Source organism: Rhinoraja longicauda, chromosome 20, assembly GCF_053455715.1.
Source record: "Rhinoraja longicauda isolate Sanriku21f chromosome 20, sRhiLon1.1, whole genome shotgun sequence".
NCBI lineage: Eukaryota > Metazoa > Chordata > Chondrichthyes > Rajiformes > Arhynchobatidae > Rhinoraja > Rhinoraja longicauda.
In genome coordinates, this window is record NC_135972.1 from 28,041,746 (window position 1) to 28,058,869 (window position 17,124).

The window sequence follows — 17,124 nt, forward strand, 5'->3', positions numbered from 1 at the left end:
TGTCATCTATACATTCTGTCCACCTGGAGATACAAAGGTCATAATGTTCACCATGTGGCCAATGCAAAAAAAGTACAGGGAACAGTACCAGCCACTTTGCATGGTGTTTTGTGATCTACCGATTTGTTGATGCTGTCAAACAAGAAAGATAATGAAGAATCTTTCACTAATTTGGCTGATCTCAGAAATTCATTCCTATTCTGTGCCTGCTACGTTATGACATGCATATCATGATCCTATCTTAAATGTCTACCGCAGACCCAAACTCAGTGTAAACTAGAGAGAAACAGTGTGTCACCGAATCAATCCTCTTCTTAAAATCTTTTACTGCAATATTGCACTTCACCTCCAACAAGCCCTTGTTAGAGTATAACTAATCTACAAACTGAGTGAGAATTTTAAAATCCTCCAACAGTTCTTATCCAGAAGAGCATTGTGCATCGCGCCCAGTCACTGATTTACAATATGCACAGGATGTTTGTGTAGGTGAACATTGGGAGACTAAGCACCAAGTCATTCTTGATTCCTTCACCAAACATTCGTGGTCAGTTGAAGATGGACACAAAAAGCTGGGGTAACTCAACGGGTCAGACAGCATCTCTGGAGAAAAGGAATAGGTGACGTTTTAGGTCGAGACCCTTTTTTACTGCAAAAAGAGTCTAAAATACTTGAACACTCTTATTTCAGTTTGATATAGAAAGAGGTATTGGTGTCCCTCTTCTCTTCTGGATTAATGGCACTGGAAATGCGACAAAATGCACTGTCTCAATGTAATCTACTATTCTTGCACTCGTGTACTTAAGTATGATTGTGCCTATGTATAGTAAGATTTTTACTAAACTGTATGCAAGAAAGAAATTTCACTGTACCTATGTACATGTGACAATAGAGTACCATTGAACCATTGATTATAAAGTCATGTAATCCTGCACCAATTTATAAACTGTATTTTAGATTTTTTAACAAAAGTATTTTAGAGCTCTGTTTGCATATGAATAGTATGACGTAAAACAGCGGTGCTGGCTCGAAGGGCCAAATGGCCTCCTCCTCCTATTTTCTATGTTTCTAAAATGCTGTAAGTCCTAGCAGAGGCAGGTTCAGTGGAAAGAACGATAGAGTTAATTTTCCTGGTCAATGATCTTTCATCAAGACTGGGTTTTAATGTATTTCTTTACGTACAGTTTTTTAACTTGGAAAACAGTTTCAGCACAATATTGCATGCTCAACTGTAACTTCACATTAGGGACTTCCAGCAGTTAGGTAGGTTTTGAGCAAAGATTATTGAGAGATTTCACTGTTCAAATTTAATTGAAACAGGGCCAATCCATCAAACACCTCATTACTACATTGTGATCCCTTGTGATTTAACCAGTCACGGAGGTGTATCAGTGACTGACTGGTAATAGAGTGCCGGCAGACTGCAAACTGATTAAACTGCTACCTCTGACGCAAACTGAATGTGATTTCCCCAAAATTTATACTGGCCTGTGGCCACACTATTGCTGCAGGACTTATTGTACCACCTGCCCTCTCTCTCCACTGTCATTTTTCCTGAGGCTGAATTTAGTTAGAGATTCTCTTTGTGAAGCCTGACATGAATACAAATTTCTACGGCCCAGATCTGCAGTGAGGTCAACAGGTTAGAGGCTTTAATTCAGTGAGGTCAGAGTAAATCCCTTTACATTATTGAGGCTTCACATCTTTGGCACTCTGCTGCTGCCGGAAATACACAACAAATGAACGACAGAAGCTGTAATGTAAACATGACTTTGGGGAGCCTTTATGCTTAACACAGCAAAAAGCAGTTGGGAAACAGGGAAAGTGTAGTTCTGTAGCTGGATTTGGTGAGATATAATAAGCTTTGCCTTCTGACGGGTGCCCATTTCTGCCTTTGAGAACCTGTCAGCCTAAGTAAACATAATTCAAAATGGCTTTAATAAGCAACCAAAACTCTATTACTTTTGCTACATTTAAACTCAACCAGCTAATTTTACTGGAAATGAGAAACACTCGAGAATCATTTTAAACTAATTATAAACCTCTGCTAAGTATTTCTCAACAGACAAAAAATGGTAATAAACTCCACAGGGTTGCAAAGAATGCTGAGTCCAAAGACAATTTTTGAAAGATGCCTTAAGAAACAGTCATTTACTTATTTTCCTCATTTAAAAGTATAACCATGTCCATTATAAAATGTAATTTAAACAATATTGGGCGATATTTAGCGAGGAAAACTCTTGTTAAGCATTTGATTCAGGGTTAATTAACAGTTCTGCAATTGACAGTTCACAGAGGAAGTGAAGACAGGGCTAATGTGGAGAGAGATTTCTGAACTGGAATAAGTGACAGAGACGGGGGCTCGATCCTGACCTCAGGTGCTGACGGTCTGGAGATTTCATATACTTACCATGACTTTGTGGGTTTCTGCTGGGTGCTCCACTTTAATCCCATGCCCCAAGGATTTACTGGTAGATTAATTGGCTGCTGTAAATCATCCATTAACGCAGGTAAATGGGAAAGGAACGAAACGATGAATATGTGACAAAGAATAATGAGTTGCAAGGCTACAAGAAGCAAGGAGGGATGGACAGGACTGATTGGATGGCTGTGGTGAAAGTCAACACAGACCCTATTGCCTGCATAGCCTTCCTCTCTGTCCTAATACGTAAACAATAAAAGAGAACAGTGGACATCTGCATGATATGATTTTTCCACCAGGTTTCCCTTTACACCACTCCAACCATATAGCAAGATTATGAATCTGCCTCAAAATCATTGTCAGTGACTCCCCTCACTGTCTTAGGAACATTACAAAAGAATGTTACAAGAAAGAAAATCTAATAACTCATTTATAATAATAAATAATAATAATGCATTACATTTATATAGCGCTTTTCAAACACTCAAAGACGCTTTACAGGGATTACTAGAACATAGAGAAGAAAATAAATAGATAAATAAGTAAACGAACAGAAAAAGGAGACAGAAGGTGAGGTGACGGTCAGTGGTTGAAGGCAGTGCTGAACAGGTGAGACTTCAGTGATGTTTTGAATGTGGTGAGTGAGGAGGAGTCTCTGACGGTTTGGGGTAGTGAGTTCCAGAGGGTGGGAGGGTGGGAGCAGCGATGGAGAAAGCCATTTATGGGCATTATTGCCAAGGATGGGTGAAGAAGCTTCAGAATGCACAAATGGACCAAATCTGAAAAATCTCGGAAAGCTAAAGGTGGTTGCAACGAATTGGGGGCATGTTAATAAATAGAGAAGGGAAATTTTAAGTGAAGATTGGTATTGGTATTGCATTATTATTGTCATGTATAATGAGATATTGGTGATCAATATGGTCTAGAAAGCATGAGTATGAAATATGATGGGGATGATTCAGCTGTGGATGTGAATTTCACAAACAGATTAGCTGAGGTAAGGGTGATGATGATATTGCAGACGTGCAAGACTGGATTTTAATTATGGAGCAGTTAAAGAGTATGGACTGAGAATTACAGACCTAAAGAATAGACTACCTTGTAAATTAAAGAATGTTGAAAATATTGGGGAATTAGGACTGTTTTATTCTGAAACAGGAGGCTGAGTGGAGATCTGATGAAAGTAAATAAAATGGTCGGCAGAGGCAGGGCAGACAGAATCTTTGTCCCAGGGCAGAAATGTCAAATGCTAGAGGGAATAGCTTTAATGTGAATGGGGCAAAGTTTAAAGGATGTGTTTAAAAGGTCAAGTTATTTTACACATAAGGTGGTGAGTGCCTGGAATTGGCTGCCAGGGATGGTGGTGGAGGTAGATACGATAGTGGCATTTAAGAAGCTTTTGGATAGCACGTAGATATGCAGGGAATGGAGGGAGATGGATAAGAGATGGTCTTGGCATCATGTTCAGCACAGACACTATGGGCTGAAGGGCCCGTTCCTGTGCTGTACTGTTTTATATTCTATATTCTAATTTATAAAGAATATTCGAAAATGTAACTGCCATGCATCAGAGCAGGATGGTGAAAATGGTCTTACTGCTAATGTAGACATTACACCAATTTATATCCTATTCTCTATATATTTGATTGTCTGATTATTTCTTGATAGAAGGAAATTGTTATCTTGGAATCTGTGTTAGTGGTAGATAGGGAATAGACATCCAGAGTTGGATGAATCTTTGGCGATATTTCTTTATCTTTAAGCTTGATAAATACTCACACGTGAACATTGTGGCACCAGAAACTAATATGTCCGGCTTTGTTGCTCATGATCTTACATTATATTTGTCTCACTTTAAGTGCCATTTATTCAACTAAAGATCTTAGAGAAATAATTCCTTGAGTTGTTCTGCTAGAGTCCAATTTAATCGTAAGGAAAGTAACTTGGAGAAGACAGGTCATACCAGGGCGTGACGATAAATCAGGGGAAACATGGCTGATCACGCAAGGGCCAGAGCTTGTAGTTTCCGTACTATCAACGATACCATGAAATACTGCAAGCAAACCTCTGCAAGCAGAAGTGAGCTGCACGGGTGGGCTTTGGGGTGGCATATTGTCTATACGGATTGTGCAGCCGTCTCAGAACTGACCTGCTTTACATTCTGATGTATTCAAGAGAGAGTAAGACATAGCTCGGGGCTAACGGAATCAAGGGATAGGGGGAGAAAGCGGGAACGGTGTACTGATTTTGGATGATCAGCTATGATCATATTGAATGGCTGATTAATCAACAAACTAAATGGTCACAGGAACACACGCCCAATCTTCACGTCGAGAGCCATCCAAGGCTGGCTCGAAGGGCCGAATGGCCTACATCTGCACCTATTTTCCATGTTTCTGACCTTGGGTGGCTCTCAACATGAAGATTGGGCGAGTGTTCCTGTGACCATTTAGTTTGTTGATTAATCAGCTGTTTAGATTACCTCTAGTGGAGATGGCTGGTGGGAGAAGGAGGTGAATGTCAGCAGACATGTGCGAAAGAATAGGTTATAGGAAAATAAATCGGGGGGAGGGGGGGATTGATGAGATAATTCTGAGAGCTGGCGTAGATTAGAAGGGCCTAACATTTACCTTGGTAAGCCAATAATATGAAGAAGGATAAGCCTGGACCTCTTGGGTTGGAAGTGGTTACTGGGGGTCAACAAGGCAAGGGGCATCTTCAAGATGAGGGTGGCCATGAATATCAAAGTTTATTTGGAAGGAAAGGTTAGATAACAATAGTTTGACCAAAAGAGGGATAAGTTAACTGATAATTTGAAGAGAAAATGTTTTTATTGAAGTTCTTTATATTTCCAAAGTATATTTTCTGCTGACACAAGTGTGCCATTTTCGTTGATTAGAATTATAGCAGGGAATGGAACTATTATAAGTTTATGCTCCATAAACTGTGACAGTTTTATAGTTCCAGTGGAAGTTTTAAATTGATCGCTCGCTCGTTTTCCTTTTCAAATTCTCCTCACTGGCAAACCACGATGCATTCAATTTTGTTCATGAGACAAGCCAAAGTCTTACAGCTCAGTCATACTGCCTTCACAATGCAAAAGGATGCATGTTACACAAGAGTGCCTGGCTGCAGCATAATTTTAAGCAACATTGTATATTGCCGTGTATTGTCAAGCATTCCCAAACAGCCCCTCATGCAATTTGAGTCTCAGAGAGAAGCTGTGCTTAAAAAGAAAATGGAAGAGGCTGAACTGATTGCTAGAATAAGGGTAATGTGTAATAAAACAGGGTAATGGATGAATTGGTTGAAACTGGAGTGTACAAAGTTGCCATCCATCTCTGCTGCCACTTTTGCAAAAACAACACTTCGATTGTAAGTTTTTCTGGGAACATGTTGGGTTTGGCTATTAATTGTGTATGGTGTATAAATCTTTGTGTAATCAAAAATCCAATCATAATAATTATGTGTGAATGACTATGGATTGTTTTCATCATCAATTATTTCTATCAATAATATAATGATTATCCCTTTGGAGTCTCATTCTTTTGGGATTACATTTTTTTGGGGTGGGTGTTAAAAAATTGACTCTTTAAAATAATTGTTCCCTCTTTCTCCCAATTCAATCTTCCTTTCCTTGTTTTATAATGGCAATCGGCTCCTCTCGTTTACATATGAGTCCTTCTTCAATTCCTCTATTTTGCCTTTTATTTTGCCCTTAATCTCATTTGTGAGGAGATAGCCTGTTTGAATCAGAAGGAAAGGGAATGCCAAGATGGCAATAAACAGGTGAGAGATGTACTCACCTTCTAACATCTATTCAAGTGGAAATGTTCGGGGCACTCACTCTTTCACAATCAGCTTGCAACTTTTGCAACTTTCTAAGCAATACGTGAGCTGCAGGATTTAGGAGCAAGTTTAACTAACAGCAGAGTTTAAAATAATTATGGATAAGGAATGGTCCACAAGTTAAAGTTCTAAATTAGTGCAAGGCCAATTTTGATGGTATTAGACAGGACCTAACAAAAGTTGATTGGACTAGTTGTAGGAAAGAACTGCAGATGCTGGTTTAAACCGAAGATAGACACAAAATGCTGGAGTAGCTCATCTCCAAGCAGCATCTCTGGATAGAAGGAATGGGTGACGTTTTGGGTCCAACCCTTCTTCAGACTGTCTAGGTTGTTTGTGGGCAAGGGGGATGGCACAGAAAATGGCACAGAAAGTGGGATGCTTTTAAAAGTGTGATAAAGAGGTATGCATTTCCCTGTTGGAGTGAAGAGCAAGACCCAGATAGGAGTAGGGAACCTTGGAGGATGATGGAAATTGTGGTTCAGATTAGGAAAAGAAGAAGGCATGGCTTAGGTATGGGCAGCAAAGATCAAGTGTATCCCTGAAGAAGTGTAGGGAATTGAGGAGCGTACATTCAGGATTCAGGATTCAGGATATCTTTATTTGTCATCCAAAAAACAAGTTTTTTGGACGAAATTTAGTCACCCACAGTCCAACAATAAGAGCAATAAAATAAGCAAATTACACAACCCCAACCAACACAAAACCCCCCAAAAAAGAAACATCCATCACAGTGAGTCTCCTCCAGTCCCCTCCTCACTGTGATGGAAGGCCAGAATGTCTTTTCCCTTCCCCTGCCGTCTTCTCCCGTGGTCAGGCTGTTGTCGTTGCCACGTTCCAGGCCGCGCCGGACGGTGAAAGGTCCGCAGCGGGCCGACCCAAGCCCCGCGATCCGGGGCGGGCGAGCACGCCGGGGCGGTCATGGCTCCCGACATTGAAGCCCCCGTCGAGCAGAGAAAAATAAAACATAGGAAGGAACTCGGGAGGGGAAAAAATGTTCATGAGATAGCTCTGGCAGATATGATTAAGGAGAATCCAAAGAGAATTTATAAGTACATTAAGGGAAACAGGGTAACTAGAGAGAGAATAGGACTCCTGTGAAACCAAAGTGGCCATCTACATTGGAGCTGCAGGTGATGGGCAGGATCCTCAATAAATATTTCTCATCTGTTTTACTTTGGAGACAAACATGAAAATTAGGAAAATTAGGATATGAAATGAAACCAATTAACCTACAAACTTGTAGTGCAGGAGGAAACCGAAGTGTGGGAGGAAAGCAAAGATCTCGGAGAAAACCCAGCCAGGCCATGAGGAGAACGTACAAACTCCGTACAGACATGACCCGATAGCCAAGATCGAACTCGGGTCTCTCTCACTGTAAGGCAGCAACTCAACCACTGCACTATTCTGCCGCCCAAATCTCCCATATAGCATCTGAGGTCAGGATCAAACCCAGGTCCCTGGAGCTGTGTGACATCAACACTAACTGCTGAATGACCATGCTGGGCATTCAGGTCACAGTGACACGAATTCTTGCTCCTAAGTGTTGAAATGGTTTATTGCACTCTGTTATTCAGGAACCTGCCGCAGAGCCTTTGTTACTGTTCAACGCATCCATCACACCTTCAATAGACACAAAATGCTGGAGTAACTCAGAAGGGTGTGAAGAAGGGACTCGACCTGAAATGTTACCCATTCCTCCTCTCCGGAGATGGACTGTCCCGCTGAGTTACTCCAGCATTTTGTGTCTATCTTTGGTTTAAACCAGCATCTGCAGTTCCTTCGTACACATCACACCTTCAGAATGGAATTAGCCACTAAATCGTTTGCAAACTTGTAAAAATTTAGGTAGAGAGTTTTCTAGAGCCAGTGGACATAGGTTTAACATCGAGAACCAGAGGACATAGGTTTAAGGTGAGGGTGGAAAGATTTAATAGCAACCTGAGGGGTATCCTTTTACACAAAGGGTGGTGGGTGTATGGAACGAGCTGCCGGAGGAGGTTGTTGAGGCAGGGACTGTCACAACATTTAAGAACCATTTAGTCAGGTAAATGGATAGGCTAGGTTGAGAGGGATATGGCCCAAACACAGGCAGGTGGGACTAGTGTAGATAGGACATGTTGGTCGGCGTGGGCAAGTTGGGCCAAAGGGCCTGTTTCCATACTTTATGACTCCATTACCCCATAACTCTAGTGTTTGAAATCTGCAACGTAACTAACTTCTGCCGGGCCATAACTCAACCAAACCACCGCTTTGGAATCAGCAAATATTTATTGCATGGTTTTTGAAATTGTTATATCATACCTTGCTTTAACATTATTAGCTGCTGTAAAATCACACTACAATGATATTACCGATGGAAGCATTTGTTTCATAACTTCAGAACTGATGCTTTCTTCACACACAACTTGAATCCAATGCTTCAATCACTGTTCTCATTTATCAGAATTAGATTTGAAACTAGGATCCAATATGATGCCTACGCTTTGACCCATGTTGAACACGGTATTCTAATTACATTTCTGAACTACAAGCAATCCTTGCAGTTCCTCAGAGACACCTTTTAATAAAGTGCACTTGAAACTTTGCACAAAACGTGAAAAACTGCAGCATATAATTAAATGAAAGGTCCACAGTGTGATATTATCTGCAGATCAATGAACATTCTTTTCCTTGCTGAAAAACTTAAAATCACAAATAATGGAAAAGTATATTGCAGTTCTAAATATTTATAATATGTCCTTTTGCAATCCATCTGGGCTCCATTGTAAATATCCTTTGAACTACCTTTTTGATCCTTGCGTGATTTGTATAGATGGTAATCGCAATCTAGCTTTATGAGCACATGATGCTTCTTAAAAATAGGATATTACTGCACAATTGATTCAGATGTTCTGGTTGGAGCTATATCATCCAGGCACTATAAACCAACAACAAACCTACAGATTTTCCAGTGATTTTCCTCTCCTCTTGGACTCCCCCAGTTGGCCATCTACCTTCACTAGACCTTTTCATTTCTAACTGTTGGCGGGACATCAACCGCCTCAAATTTTTCACTCCCCTGACTTACTCTAACCGCTCCCCTCCTCACTCTGCAGCAACCCCGCTAACCTCCGCAATCCAACCCTCCGACAAGGAAGGTGCCGTGGTAGTCTGGCGCACTGACCTCTATCAGACTGAGGCCAGATGACAACTCTCAGACACCTCCTCCTACTTATCCTTGGACCATGAACCCACAGAAGAGCGCCAGGCCTTAATCTCTAACACCATTACTGATCTCATCACTTCCGGCTCTCTGCCCTCTAAAACCTCCAACCTTATTGTTCCCCAGCCCCGCACGACCCGATTTTACTTTCTCTCCAAAATCCACAAACAGAACTGCCCTGGTAGACCCATTATTTCTGCCTGCTCATGTCCCACCAAATTAATTTCCATCTACCTTGACTCCATCCTATTCCCCCTGGTCCAATCCCTCTCTACCTATGTCCAAGACACCTCACATGCTCTCCGTCTCCTCAATAACTTCCGTTTTCCAGGCCCCCACTCCCTCATCTTTACCATGGATGTCCAGTCATTCTACACCTTAATCCCCCACCAGGAGGGTCTTAAAGCCCTCCATTTCTTCCTCGACTGCAGAACCAGCCAATTTCCATCTACCAATATCCTCCTCCGCCTAGCAGAGCTGGTTCTTACCCTCAACAACTTCTCCTTTGACTCCTCCCACTTCCTACAAATCCGAGGCGTAGCTATGGGCACTCGCATGGGCCCCAGCTGTGCCTGCCTCTTTGTCGGGTACGTCGAACAATCCCTGTACCAGGCGTACATTGGCCCTATCCCTGAACTTTACCTCCGCTACATCGATGACTGCATTGGTTCTACTTCCTGTACCCATGCAGAACTCACTGACTTCATCAATTTCACCACTAATTTCCATCCTGCTCTTAAATATACCTGGACCATCTCCGACATCTCCCTACCATTTCTGGATCTCACCATCTCCATCACAGGAGACAGACTAGTGACCAACATCTACAACAAACCTACTGACTCCCAGGGCTATTTTGACCACACTTCTTCCCATCCTGGTTCCTGTAAAAACTCTATCCCCTACTCCCAATTCCTCCGTCTACACCGCATCTGCGCCCAGGATGTGGTGTTCTATACAAGGGCATCGGAGATGTCCTCATTCATTAGGTAATGGGGGTTCCCCTCTTCCATTATAGATGAGGTTCTCACTAGGGTCTCCTCTATATCCCGCAGCTCTGCTTGCATCCCATTCATAACAAGGACAGAGTCCCCCTTGTCCTCACCTTCCACCCCATCAGCCGTCGCGTACAACAATTATCCTCCAAACATTCCGCCACCTCCAACGGGATCCCATTACTGGCCACATCTTCCCATCTCCACCCCTTTCTGCTTTCCGCAGAGACCATTCCCTCTGTAACTCTCTCCATTCATCCCCTCCCACCCAAACCACCCCCTCCCCAGGTACTTTCCCCTGCAACAGCAGGAGATGCAACACCTGTCCCTTTACCTTCCCCCCTCAACTCCATCCAAGGACCCAAACAATCTTTCCAGGTGAGACAGAGGTTCATCTGCACCTCCTCCAACCTCATCTATTGTATCCGCTGCTCCAGATGTCAACTTTTCTACATTGGCGAGACCAAGCACAGGCTCGGCGATCATTTTGCTCAACACCATCGCTCAGTCCGTCTTAACCAACCTGATCTCCCAGTGGCTGAGCACTTCAACTCCCCCTCCCATTCCCAATCTGACCTTTCTGTCCTGGGCCTCCTCCATTGTCAGAGTGAGGCCCAGCGCAAATTGAAGAGCACCTCATATTTCGCTTGGGTAGTTTACACCCCAGCGGTAAGAACATTGGCTTCTCTAACTTCAGATAGTTCCCTGCTTTCCCTCTCTATCTCGTCCCCTTCCCAGTTCTCCCACTAGTTTTCTTGTCTCCGACTACATCCTCTCTTTGTCCCACCCCCTCCTCTGACATCGGTCTGAAGAAGGGTCTCGACCCGAAACGTCACCCATTCCTTCTCTCCCGAGATGCTGCCTGACCCACTGAGTTATTCCAGCATTTTGTGTCTACCTTCGATTTAAACCAGCATCTGCAGTTTTGATTTTCCTACAGATGTATCAATACACTTTCATAATCAATTTTAAGATTGCTTTTTCTGACATGTCAGAAAGCAAAAGCTCAGTAAATTTTGTTTCCCTGTTATCCAAAGAGTAAATTTTAGTCTCAGCAGCAGATGACAAATCTCCAGGGCATCGTCGATCGACTCTGGAATTGTACTTTTTTGCTTATCTCGCGTGGTGAAACAGATCTGTCCATAGCAGAACATTTTTCTAACAACTAGACTTGCACTTGAACTGGATTGTAATTGCATGAATTGTCTTCATGGTTAAATGGTGGTTCTGCTGGTGAGGTCGAGTTTATTGTTGTATGCACAAATACCTTGAGGTACAGGGACAATAAAAAGCTTGTTTGCAGCAGCATTACAAGCATGTAAATCCCAATAACCCACAGAACATAACATTATACACAAATTATACATGACAATGAAAAGATATTAGTACAAAAACACAATTAGAAATAAGTGTGAGAGATGGTCTAAAGTGATCCGTTACCGATGTAACATTATGGTTGTGCATTTATTCACAAAATGCTGGAGTAACTCAGCAGGTCAGGCAGCATCTCGGGAGAGAAGGAATGGGCGACATTTCGGGTCGAGACCCTTCTTCAGACTGATGTCAGGGGGGCGGGACAAAGGAAGGATATAGGTGGAGACAGGAAGTTAGAGGGAGATCTGGGAAGGGGGAGGGGAAGCGAGGGACAGAGGAACGATCTAAAGTTGGAGAAGTCAATGTTCATACCACTGGGCTGCAAGCTGCCCAGGCGAAATATGAGGTGCTGTTCCTCCAATTTCAGGTGGGCCTCACTATGGCACTGGAGGAGGCCCAACTGGGAATGGGAGGGGGAGTTGAAGTGCTCGGCCACCGGGAGCTCAGATTGGCCAACGCGGACCGAGCGCAGGTGTTGAGCGAAGCGATCGCCGAGCCTGCGTTTGGTCTCGCCGATGTAAATAAGTTGACATCTGGAGCAGCGGATGCAATAGATGAGGTTGGAGGAGGTGCAGGTGAACCTCTGTCTCACCTGGAAAGACTGGGTCGGTTGTAGAACCTGATGTTTGTTGGAAAGTGGCAGTTTCTGAACCTGATAGTGCGTAGACATGGCAGACCCACAAGTTATAACTCTAAATTGTGGCAAGGCCAACATTTATGTTATTAAGCAGGAACTCAGCCAGGTTCATTAGAGCGGGTTGTTTGAAGGAAAGGGAAAGTTTGAAAAGTAGGATGTTTTTAAAAGTGTGCTGACAAAAGTCCAGGACCGGCATGTTACTGTTAGAGTGAAGGGCAAAGCAGGTGGGCATAAGGAAGCTTGGATGACAAGTGAAATTGAGGCTCTAGTGAAGAATATGAAGGAGTCATGGGGCAGGTATAGGCAGCTGGGATCTAGTGTGTCTCTGGAGGAGTTTCAGGAGTATTGAGTATTGTGCTCAGCTTTGATCACCATGTCTCAAATCGGGTCTTTTACCCAGTGAAGGGAAATCGAGATTTAAGGTGAGGGGGGAAAAGATTTAAAAGGAAACTGAGGGGGTAACTTTTTTACAAATAGGGAGCTGCCAGAGGGGGTCAGTACTATTGCAACATTTAAGAAACATATAGACAGGTATATGGATAGGATAGGTTTAGAGGGATATGGGTCAAATACTGGCAGGTGGTACTAGTATAGATGGGACATGTTGGTCAGCATAGGCCGAAGGCCCTGTTTCCACATTCTATGGCTCTATGACTAGGACTCTGTAAAAAGGGGATAGGAGATAGCTCTGGTGTATAATATTAAAGACATTTTATAAATACATTAAAGGAAAAAGAGTAACCAGAGAGAGAATGGAACCCTTCAGAAATTAAAGCAGTCAACTGAGTGGAGCCACAGGAGATGGGCAAGGTCCTTAATGAGTATTTCGCCTTTGGTTTTACCATGGGGAAAGATGTGAGGACTGGAGAACTTGGGGCAGTCAATGCAAATTACTTGGGGGAAGGCAGTATTACGTTTGAGGAGGTGCTGAAGGTCCTAACGCGTATGAAGGTAGACAAATCTCCAGGGCCTGATCAGATATATCCGAGGACTTTGTAGGAAGCTAGAGAGGAAATTGCAGTTGCCCTGGCTGAGATTTATGATCCATCATTAAATACGGGTGAGGTGCCAGAAGACTGGAAGGTGGCAAATATTGTGATTGTATTTAAGAAGGGTTGCAGGGAAAAGCCTGCGAACTACAGCCCATTGAGTCTAACATCTGTTACCAGAAAGTTACTCGCAAATATTCTGAAGTGTAAGAAATATATGCATTTAGATGGACAGGGGCTGATTAGGGATAGTCAGCATTGTTTTGTACGAGTTTTTCAAAGAATAGACCAAAAAGGTTTATGAGGGTTGCTCTGGAAGGTTAGATCACATGGAATGGATGGATAGAAAATTGGCTTCATGGAAGTAAACAGAGGGTGATGGTGGAAGGTTGTTTTTCGGACTGGTGGCCTGTGACGAGTGATGTGCCTCAGGGTTCAGTGCTGGGTCCATTGGTGTTTGTCATCGGTATCAATGATTTGGATGAGAACATATAAGGCATGTTTATGAAACATTTAGACAGGTTCATGTATAGGGTAGGATATGGGCCAAATGCAAGCAGGTGGGACTAGTGTAGATAGGGCATGTTGGTCAGCGTGGGCAAGGTGATCAGTGTGGGCAAGGTGGTGAGCGTGGGCAAGTTGGTCAGCATGGGCAAGTTGGTCAGCGTGGGCAAGTTGGGCTGAGGGTGTGCTGTATGACTCTATAACTCTCTGATTTTGAAGGTCAGGAGGACTGTGGCCCATGACGGTCTGGTCCGTCAATTCCAAGAAGAATCACAAACTAAAAGAGCTGGTGTTACCATTAACTTTTATAATCTCACGGGCAGTTGAAGAACTTGGATGATTGTACCACTTGATCAAAGGGATTCGGTTTTGCTGAGAGAGCAAAATGAATATTTATTAAGAAGCTTTCAAGAATACTACAGAGGTGATAGATGAACGATAGAGGCACAGGAGGCCGCAGGTGCTGAATGCTCATAAAAACGAGAGACCTGGATGAACGCAGCAGGTCAGGCAGCATCTCTATCTCCACAGATGCTGCCTGACATGATGAGTTCTTCCAGCTGCTCTCCTGTTTCTTGATAGATTATGTTTGAAATTGAACTCCCATTGGGTATTGACCACGAATTATAACCATTAATTTTTCACACATTATTTATGATGTTTGCATGCATAAGTTTGCATGCTTAAGTGTACTTCACGATCACAGGGGAAGAAAGAAAACTTTAGCTAATATAGGAACACATTTAGTGGTCCCAAGGGGTGTAGATAGCAGCATTTTGATTTCTGCCCCCAAAAGTCTGCAGCATATAAACCAGCTTGGGAAATATTCCAAATGGTCTGTAGACAAATTCAGTTTCCCTAAGCAGTGGCATATGCACTCTAATTCCACAGAAGCAACCTGCCACATTTAAAGGAGTCTTTGTTACTCCTCCACTGTTATAGGAAGCACTGTTGAAATATTCACAAGATTCACGTTTCCCAGAACGTACCAACCACAACTGCGGATAAATAAAGTATTACTGCAAATATTTCAAAGAATGATTTAGCCCTTCAAAGTGAGCTACCAAGTAATATCAGAAGTAGGGATAGAGACATGTTTGATGCAAGGGGTTAGAATCTAGTGCTGGGTTTGGATTCAGCCCAACCAATGAGATGGAAGTCCTATCAGTCTGCTGGTTGTCATATATTTAAGTGTCCTCAGTTAAGGTGCAAAAAGGCACAGACATCCAAACACCTCTGTGGGGGAGGCCAGAACCAGGGGCCACAGTTTAAGAATAAGAGGTAGGCCATTTAGAACGGAGATGAGGCAAATCTTTTTCAGTCAGAGAGTTGTAAATCTGTGGAATTCTCTGCCTCAGAAGGCAGTGGAGGCCAATTCTCTGGATGCTTTCAAGAGAGAGCTAGATAGAGCTCTTAAAGATAGCAGAGTCAGGGGTAATGAGGAGAAGGCAGGAACGGGGTAGACAATAGACAATAGGTGCAGGAGTAGGCCATTCGGCCCTTCGAGCCAGCACCACCATTCAATGTGATCATGGCTGATCATTCTCAATCAGTACCCCGTTCCTGCCTTCTCCCCATACCCCCTGACTCCGCTATCCTTAAGAGCTCGATCTAGCTCTCTCTTGAATGCATTCAGAGAACTGGCCTCCACTGCCTTCTGAGGCAGTGAATTCCACAGATTTACAACAATCTGACTGAAAAAGTTTTTCCTCATCTCCATTCTAAATGGCCTACCCCTTATTCTTAAACTGTGGCCCCTGGTTCTGGACTCTCCCAAGATTGGGAACATGTTTCCTGCCTCTAACATGCCCAACCCCTTAATAATCTTATATGTTTCGTTAAGATCCCCTCTCATCCTTCTAAATTCCAGTGTATACAAGCCTAGTCACTCCAGTCTTTCAACATATGACAGTCCCGCCATTCCGGGAATTAACCTAGTAAACCTACGCTGCATGCCCTCAATAGCAAGAATATATTTTCTCCAATTTGGAGACCAAATCTGCACACAGTACTCCAGGTGCGGTCTCACTAGAGCCCTGTACAACTGCAGAAGGACCTCTTTGCTCCTATACTCAACTCCTCTTGTTCCATTGGCTTTCTTCACTGCCTGCTGTACCTGCATGCTTCCTTTCACTGACTGATGCGCTAGGACACCCAGATCTCGTTGTACGTCCCCCTTCCTAACTTGAAACCATTCAGATAATAATCTGCCTTCCTATTCTTAACGCCAAAGTGGATAACCTCACACTTATCCACATTAAACTGCATCTGCCATGCATCTGCCCACTCACACAACCTGTCCAAGTCACCCTGCAACCTCATAGCATCTTCCTCACAGTTCACACTGCCACCCTGATTGAGAGGGTACTGATTGACAATGATCAGTCATGATCACATTGAATGGTGGTGCTGGCTCGAAGGGTTGAATGGCCTACTCCTGCACATATTGTCTATTGTCTAACCACAAATTTCCCCCCAATTTAACATTAATTTATAATGGCAATTAAGGGAAGGCACAATACTGCTAGATTAGAAAAAAAATGTAAGACTGAATGAAAAGAATAGGTGTGGTGATGGGCATTTATTCAAAATGATAGCAAGGGCATGTGTTGGAAGAAACTGCAGATGCTGGTTTAAACCAAATATAGACACAAAATGCTGGAGTAACTGAACGGGTCAGACAGCATCTCTGGAGAAAAGGAATAGGTGACGTTTCAGGTCGAGACCCTTCTTCAGACTGAAGAAGGGTCTTGACCTGAAACATCATCTATTCCTTTTCTTCAGAGATGCTGTCTGACCTGCTGAGTAACTCCAGCTTTTTGTGTCTATTATAGCTGAGAATCTATTCTATTAGTTGATATAGTTAAGGTACACGAGCAATCTCGCAGCTGCATGGCCTTGCTTTACTGTTTTAATACACAGCACTCACACAGTCAGACAGAGGAGTGGGGGAGTAATTTAAGAAAAAGAGCCCCTACTCTTCTGTATACTCCTTATCATTCATAAAGGGACAAACACATTCTGTTCCCAAGGATAACATTTCTGCCACAAGCATCCATCTTACTGCTTTCCACTGAAAATAAGCATTCATTTAATATTAGCTAAAACAACAAAAGAAACCATCTCAACTACAACAAAATATCAATATCTCT

At 43.0% G+C, this 17,124-nt stretch overlaps 1 protein-coding gene across 1 annotated transcript in view; it reads left to right on the forward strand.

The window, feature by feature from the left end:
• LOC144603681 (protein NEL-like) overlaps positions 1–17,124 on the forward strand; it is a 230,010-nt gene that overhangs the window by 161,497 nt on the left and 51,389 nt on the right. The window lies entirely within an intron of this gene.